The sequence below is a fragment of the Vigna angularis genome, chromosome 9, assembly GCF_016808095.1.
Source record: "Vigna angularis cultivar LongXiaoDou No.4 chromosome 9, ASM1680809v1, whole genome shotgun sequence".
NCBI classification, from domain to species: Eukaryota; Viridiplantae; Streptophyta; class Magnoliopsida; order Fabales; family Fabaceae; genus Vigna; species Vigna angularis.
This window is the reverse complement of record NC_068978.1, coordinates 23,469,619-23,477,887: the sequence shown is the minus strand read 5'-3', so window position 1 is coordinate 23,477,887 and position 8,269 is coordinate 23,469,619.

Below are 8,269 nucleotides of genomic sequence, written 5' to 3'. Positions count from 1 at the left end.
TATAATCGTATATTTTTTTTATTAAAGTTTGTGGTTGATGAAAAAATATTTTTATTGAGATTTTCAATAAAATAATAATAAAATTTTGTTTTAAATTATGTAATTTATGTTAATTATATATTTTAGAAAACAATAAATTGGAATTGTTACAAATTTAATTTTTCATTTATCTTATTTTAGGTTTTAGGTTTTTAGTTACTTTTTCCTTAACAATAAAGTAAATTTATTAATAATAACCAGTAAAATTTCGCATTTTTAGTTTATTTTACCTTTATTTATTATTTTAATCATAACATTTTTTAATATATTTTTGGTTGATTCTAGTTACATTATTTTCATACTTCATATATTCTTATATAGATAGTTGGATTTAAACTCCTTTAATTTTTCTTATGATTTTTAAAGTTAAGATTTAATGTAAATAAACTTAGCATATAAATATTGCGACGAACATGAGATAAAAAGTGTCCATAAAAAGTGTCCATAAATATTGGAACATTATCGTCTTGTTCGCGCAGACGCTCGCTGGACTTCGAGTTTTCTTCTGCCGCCGACCACCCATCTCAGTTCCCTCGTTTCTTCACCGTTTAAACTCAAAATTATTCGGTCATTTCCCATTTTTGACGATAAGAAACAGTTTTAGCCGATCAAAATCGTTTGAAACGCCTGTCATTCCTCTCCGCTGCCATTCTCCTTTGTTGCACCAAGCTTTTTCGCCGCCCCTGTTCCAGGTATTTATGCCGTTTTGCATTCTTAACATGATTTCTTCATTATTGGTAACTTTAACAAATTTTGATAACTTTAACAAATTTTGATTTTTTCCCAAATGTTGAATTCATATACACTAATTAATATGAATTGTCTTTTGCAGAGATTCAAGACACTACTATATGCAGGTCTGTTTTTGTGGTAGTGGATATCACAAAAACAGACCTGCAATTTTAAAAAACTGCAGGGGAATATGCCGCGGTTGTAACCCCAACCGCGGCATATAGTGGACAAATTTTTTTTTTTTAAAAAAAGGATTTAGGCAGCGGTTCTTTGGACAACCGCGGCATATTCCGCAACCTATATACCGCGGTCATAACCGCGGCCTAATGTCTCTGACTTACTACCGCAGTTGAATATGTCGCGGTTCGTAAACCGCGACGTATAGTGAAAAATAACCGCGGTAAAAGCCCCTCACTGCACTAGTGTACATTCTATATGCTCTACATCTCTATCTCAATACAAAAAGAAAAAGATGATGGACTTAAATATTATAATAACCTCATTAATTAAATCTCTTTCTTCAAACTATTATAACCAAAATTACACTTTGATGTGAATCTATATTTTATCTTTACATCCCTGATTTCATTTATGTTTCTTTACTACAAATTGTATGAGTGGAATCAACAAACACAACATATATTCGTATTCGTATGTCCACAATCACTTTCGAATCCATTTAATTTCTTGTCATGGTCTTCGGTTCAACTGGCGAAGAAAAAGAAACCTACATTTTTGTTCTTGAATTTTTCAAGGAGTCTTCGTATATATTCTTCACAAAATGGACTAAAATATTCTTTTGGTTAGATAAGAATGAATATATATATATATATGTAATGATTTATCTTTTATATATTTGAATATTTTATCTCACATATTCAGTTAAGATACTATAAACAATTATTTAATTAACTAAAGTGTTACAAAAATAGAAAAATAAATATAGATAAAACTAAAATTTGATTGAAATTGTTGATTATGAAAATAAAAAAAAAATATTTATTTTAAAAATAAGTTTGAAATTTTAATAGGAAATTGAAATTATATTTACTGTCTCTAGATATTGTAGGAAAGCATGGAAGAAGATATTAGTGGGGTTGTAAAAAGGTTGGAGATTGCAGTGGTATTAATGGTGGGCCTGTTCTGAAATGGTACCGCTTGTTGTGGACATGGAATCCCTTTCCATTTGTGACCGAAAAGGTTATTGATCTCTTTATTAGAAAATGATCATTATCTCATATTATTCCTTTACTGATGAAGGTTGGGTATGGATAAGTTTATAAATTATAATAAAAAAACTAAAGTTTATGCATTAATTAATTTATAAAAAAGTTATATGCAACTATTAAGTTTTACTTTTTAATTTGTTCATAAGTTAATTTTAACTTATTAAAAAACACGTTTTTATTTTATTTTATTGCATTTCTAAAATTACTTATGGAGAAGATTTTCAAATAAACCTTAACTTTTCATTTTTATTACTGAAATATAAAGCTTGACCAGTTAGGTCTTATTGTGAGAAAATCTAATTATTCATAGGCTAAAAAAATCTAATCTATATTCATAGGCTTGTTCTGATTTAATTATACTATTTTTTTAAGTTAGTAATCAATTTCTCTTTTAAAGAATTAATACAAAATTTGGAATTGAAAGTTGGTTCTAGAGGGATGAACAAAAGCTTTTTTGCAAAGCTGTTGGAAGATAAAACAAGTATATTGTTCAATAATAAATACCTCTTAGTTCAATTTTTTTAAAAATGCTTTCGCAATTCAGGAGTAAAAGATATCTAGGAAGAATGACATGTAATAAAGTTGTTATATCAAAGTTTAAGGTATTGGTTATGATTAATTGGTTAAATAAGAAAGTGTTAAAAGATAATTTTATAAGTATTGTAAAAATGAAGTTTGTTGTTTAACTTAACATAAGCAAGTAATGTGACTAAATAGATGCAAGCGCTTTGCTGATACTTTTTATCCCAAACAAATGCAAGCATATTATTGTCATCAGTTTTTCCTTGAATAGATGCAAACATGTCCACTTTGATTTATAAGTTTTCGTTTAAGTATAAAATAAGGTCATGTTTTGGTTATAGATGATAGCTTCAATTCAACAATAGATCTTGTAAAATACCAAGGGTTCCATATAACAAACAATACAACACTGTATAGTCTTAACTTATGTTTCATAAGAATAAGCTAAAATGATAAGTACATAGATTTAAGCTAGGAAAGCATATATATATATGCTTACTTTATATTACAGAGAACGTCTTTTACTACCATTTACCAAGAAAATTCTCTTTCCACAAGTCACAAAATGATTTATTGATAGTGACAAAAAAAAAATCTTCAAAAATTCCCTAAAGTTAGCATTGTCAAGTCTAGAAATAATATTTAGTTCATATAAATCTATACTTTAGAAACATTCAACTAAAGGTAAATTGTCCAAGAAGATATCAATGCATCCAACTATTAGATATTACATGAAAGAAGAAAAGAACATTTAATGTTTTTTGTGGAGTAAACTTAATGCATCATTCACAACCAAAACAAACAAAAGAAGAACATTAAAAAGAATTGAAGCTACTCAATTGCAAAAAATAGATTCACCACATCTACTTTCTTCAAAATTTATATAAAGTTTTTCAAGAAGAAGCCAGAGAGAGACCATGTTGCATAGTGATGAAATGTTGCTAAAATTTCTATGCCCACGAAAAACTTCACAAAGAACATTGTTCGTGTTCAATAAAAAACTAGAGGATAGAGCACAATAAATCTATAAATGATATTTCTCTTTACATGTTTATTAATAAGAAAGCCTATATTCTCACAAGTGTTGTATAACTTAGTGGGCGGGAGCCCTAGTTGGGCATGTGTTAAAATCTTGAAGAATGCTTAAAACGTTTTATTTGTTTATTTATGCTATTATTGATGTGTGGTACGTAGATGCTTAAATGTTTGTGATTCACGATATAATCAAATGAGTCTTGATAGCTTGATGGATCATGTGATTGCATGGCACTTAAGGTGAAGAGGTTTGAACCTAGGCAAGTGTTCTTTGTACTTTGTTTTGTTGTTTTACTTGTTCTCTCCTTTTGTGGCTGCCATGTGGCACTTTTGAATTTTGCACGTTGAGGAATAGTTTAAAGTAGAGAAACAGAAAATCTGTTGGGGGCATTTTCTACTGCTATTTTATTTTTGAATGAGAGAGATTTTAGGAAAATATCAAAAGGATCGGTTAGTTTAATAGATGAATTGGAGTGAGGATTAGACATGAAACCCTGATGTAGCCGTGAGTGAAAGAGCATAGAGTGCACTGTGGTGTTTTTGGAACCTAGAAAGCTTTGTGTTGTGTTTTTGGAACCACGTATAAGCTATAATTCTTGTTGGTTTAAAAAGGTAAGGGGAGCTAAACCTTAGTTTTGGGTTTTGTAATTTATGATCTGATGAGCATGTGTGGTTAGAAGTTCTTGTAGTGCTTGGTTAAACACATTATGATTTCTTTGGGGATATTTTGTTGCTTTTATGTTCTGTTGTGGGCTGAATGTGAATTGTTCCTTTATGTGCCGATGGAGATTAATCATGAGCATGCATTGGTTTCTACGTAAGTATATAATTTTGTATTTTATAAGTACTTAATTTAATTTCAGGAGCAACAAGAACTAGGTATGTGATCATCATTTAGTTTAAGATAATTCTGTTTTCTTTTCTTCATAATTGAATGGTGTGATAATTGGTATATGTTTGAGGTATTAAACACTGGTTATTTCTATCCAAAAGAGATGTTTACGTGCTGTATTCAGATCAAAGTTTTAAGTTTAGCAGTTGTAACGTTTTTGGATGTTTCAGTGGGTGTATATATTGGTTGTTATCAGTGTTAGGTATAAGAATTAGCATGTAAATAATGGTTAATCATAAAAGTGAAAGAAGGTTGTGGTTCATAGGAATCATGTTCTTTAAGTGTGAATCAGTGTGGTGAAAAACTAAAATGATGTTGCTAGAAGGTTACCAAACTGTTGAAGCAATTAGTGAATTATCAGAACTTAGGCTGGATTGTACTATGTTATAATCTTATTAGGGGTTGAGTTGTTATGAATAACTGTGGTGGTCAAGTGATTTATAAGTTCTAGGCCAACATGGGTTTGTATGTAAAAGTAACGTGGGTAAACTAGGTTATGGTTGGTTTATGGTGCTTGGATAGTATTGAATCAGGTTTAAAGATAAAAATTACCAATCTAGTGGTTGGCATCACTAGTGCAAAAACAACTTATAATGTCACGTATTCAGTGTCGAACCACTCAATAGCCAACGTTAAAAATGACCAGTGACATTTTTTTAAATAAATGCAATTATTAAAAGTCGTTAAGAATTGTAATTCGACGTAAAAGGATATAAAACATCGAATGCCCCAACCTTAGACGTTAAAAGGTTAGTGAATTCAATAAAAATTTGAGCAGGAGATTGAAAATTCATTCACTTTATCTTAGCGCGCGAGACCCTCTTCTCTGCTCAAACTTTTCTCGAACGATGTTTGACGACCATCACATATAATCTTTCTTTCATTTGATACAAATGCATGTTAATTTACTACTTTATGTATGATTTTCATTAATTTTCACCGATTATTTTCGTGTTCTTGTCTTTCATAGGCGCATTCTGCTTTCTCTCTCACTTGTGGCAACACTTTATTCCGATGAACCAAAGTTAGTTTTCGTTTTCGTTTTGAAGAACTTATTTGTTGTTATTTTTGTTGAACTTGTTTGTTGTTATTGTTTCGTTAAACTTGTTTGTTGTTGTTGTTTGATTGAATTTGTTTGTTGTTTGTCATTGTTATTTGTTGTGGATACTCTATTACACGTTCATAGTTCATGCTTTACAAAATACCAAAAACTGAAATTTGTTGTTTTTTTTTACTTTTTAGATCTCGTAGAGTTGTAAAAAAGGATCACGATTAATTAAAAAAAATAAAAAAATTGATTAACGTCGTTTATTGATAAAATTCGACTTTAAATTTAATGTCGTTTATTGATAAAATTCGACTTTAAATTTAATGTCGTTTATTGATAAAATTCGACTTTAAATTTAACGTCGAATTTTTTAAATTCGACGTCAATTTAATGTCTCCTGATATGATGTCCTTCTCGAATTCGACGTGAAAGGCCCAAAATATTCGACGTTGTATGCTGTTTTTGTACTAGTGCATGTGATCTAGTTAGGAGCATTATTAGTTGTTGTCATTTGGGAATGAGTTATACAATGGATTAATGTCAAGTGGGTGGAGTATAGCCTGGGTTAGGATGGTCTTATGCAATAAAGATTGTTGTAGCAATGTTTGGGAAGTGGTAAGGAGTTTTAAGAGCTTGGTGTGGTTCATAATATGTGTTTATTGCTAAGACAAGATTGTTTATAGAGATTAAGACCATTCAACAACTCAAGTTTTGAAGTTTAACAATAAGCATTAAACAAAATATCTTCTTAGAAAGAGAAGTACCTACTTGACCTGAAGCGTGTTTGCTTAATCAAAATGAAAATCTAGGATTTTATATGAGAAGTTATGAATATGATAATACAAAACAATGTTTCTCTGAAGTCTATATCATCTAAACATGTTGTTTATAGGAAACGTCTAATCAATTAAAAGAGTTTAGATGAAAGCTTTAGTGATAATATGCTTAAGGATATATTTAAGCATTAGTGATAATATGCTTAAAGATTATTAAGCGTTAATTTCCGAAAAACGCAAAATTGGGCCAAATTTCCCTCGTAAGATATATCTAACACTCTCAAATCTCTCCTAAGCTCATAAAATCTTTCCTTAAGCAATGCTTTGGAAAATATATCAACTAATTGATGCAAAGTATAGTAAGGATCCTATCATGCCTCCAAACATGGTTTGGTTAACCTCTATTCTAGATTCATCTTTATCTAAGTAACAAGAGGTTCCCATGGGTATATGTTGGCTTCTTTAGCAGTGTCCATACTAAATTTCTTAAGAATCTCTCTACAGTACTTGGTGTAGAAAAAGTGGTGCCAATATCTCAAGCCAAGAGAGGGGTGAACTGGATTTTTCTTTCAAAAATAGTTTTTAAAAAGCTTTGCAAAATCTTTAAGTTTTCTTGAAATTAATATAACAAGTATATGAATCAACAATAAAAGAGAAGGAGAGAAAGATCAACACAAAGATTTATACTGGTTCGGCCAAGCCTACATCCAGTCTTCCTTCAACAACCTTAGTTAAAGGGAACCACTATAATGATAAAGTATACAAGCAAGAATACAAAGATATCCTCTCTCAATTCACTCTCCTTTCCCACTCAATATCACTTACAGTACTAGATGTGAACACCTCACAATCTCACAAACCCAGAAAGCAATCCTAACTTTTTGTACACCTTGAGAGAAATCCCAACTCTCAATGCAGAACACTCAGGTTCTTCTCCTGGCTAACAGCAACTAAAACACAATCCTCTTTATTGTAATATGGACATTGATCCTCAAAGAATACACTAGAAGTGCATAATTGATCAACAATGTATCAACTAAGCTTTTTTGTAAGAATCTTTACGAATTTTCCAAAAGAATGATCTTAATTCTCCAAGAAGTCTTAGGACGCTCATGCAATCAATACTCAACAAACTAGTTAGTTATGAAAGTGTAAGTTCATATAATTGTATTGAATCAGCACCCAAGACGTCTATTTATAGGATTTTCTAATCCTGACACAATTTAATCGATTACGCTTTTAATGTAATCTGTTAAGCTTTGTTTTTCTGCTTTAATAATTCTACACCAGTTTCAAATTTAACAGATTAAATGGCACATGCAATCAATTAGATAAATCACACAAGCCAACAACAAACAAATATGACCGTTATAGGTAGTTATGGCTATTAATGAAAATGATTTTCAAAAGATAAACAATTTAAGCGTTTATGAAACTTATGTTATCGGTTAAGTTCCATACTTAAGCAAATTTATCAAATCATTTTCCATTCCAAACACATCAATGCACTTAACAAACACATTTGGCATAACATCGTGTTTTAATCAATTATACAATTAATGTAATCGGTTAATACACAACTATTTTGCCATTGTTAAGCATGTACTGAAATCTGAAGAAATTTAACAAATTATATAAATAGTTTAATCGATTATTTCTTCCGGATATAATATGTGCAATATGTTTCAACTTATGATTCATTTCCATATAATGAATTCATATACTAATAATTTCAAGCACAAACACAGTAAAGATCAAACAATTGTTATGTCATTTGTTGTGCAAGAAACTATAAAACATTTCTTTTGTTCATCATCAAAAACACATATGTGAGATGGGTTTTGCTAGATATAGCTCTCCCTATCAACACTAGGTTTGTGAAATGAAGGTTCCCCCATCCATTTGTTTAATTTGCAATCCTAAGAAAAATGTTAACTCACCCATCATAGACCTTTCAAACTCACCTTGGCTTATGCTAGCAAATCCTTCACATAAG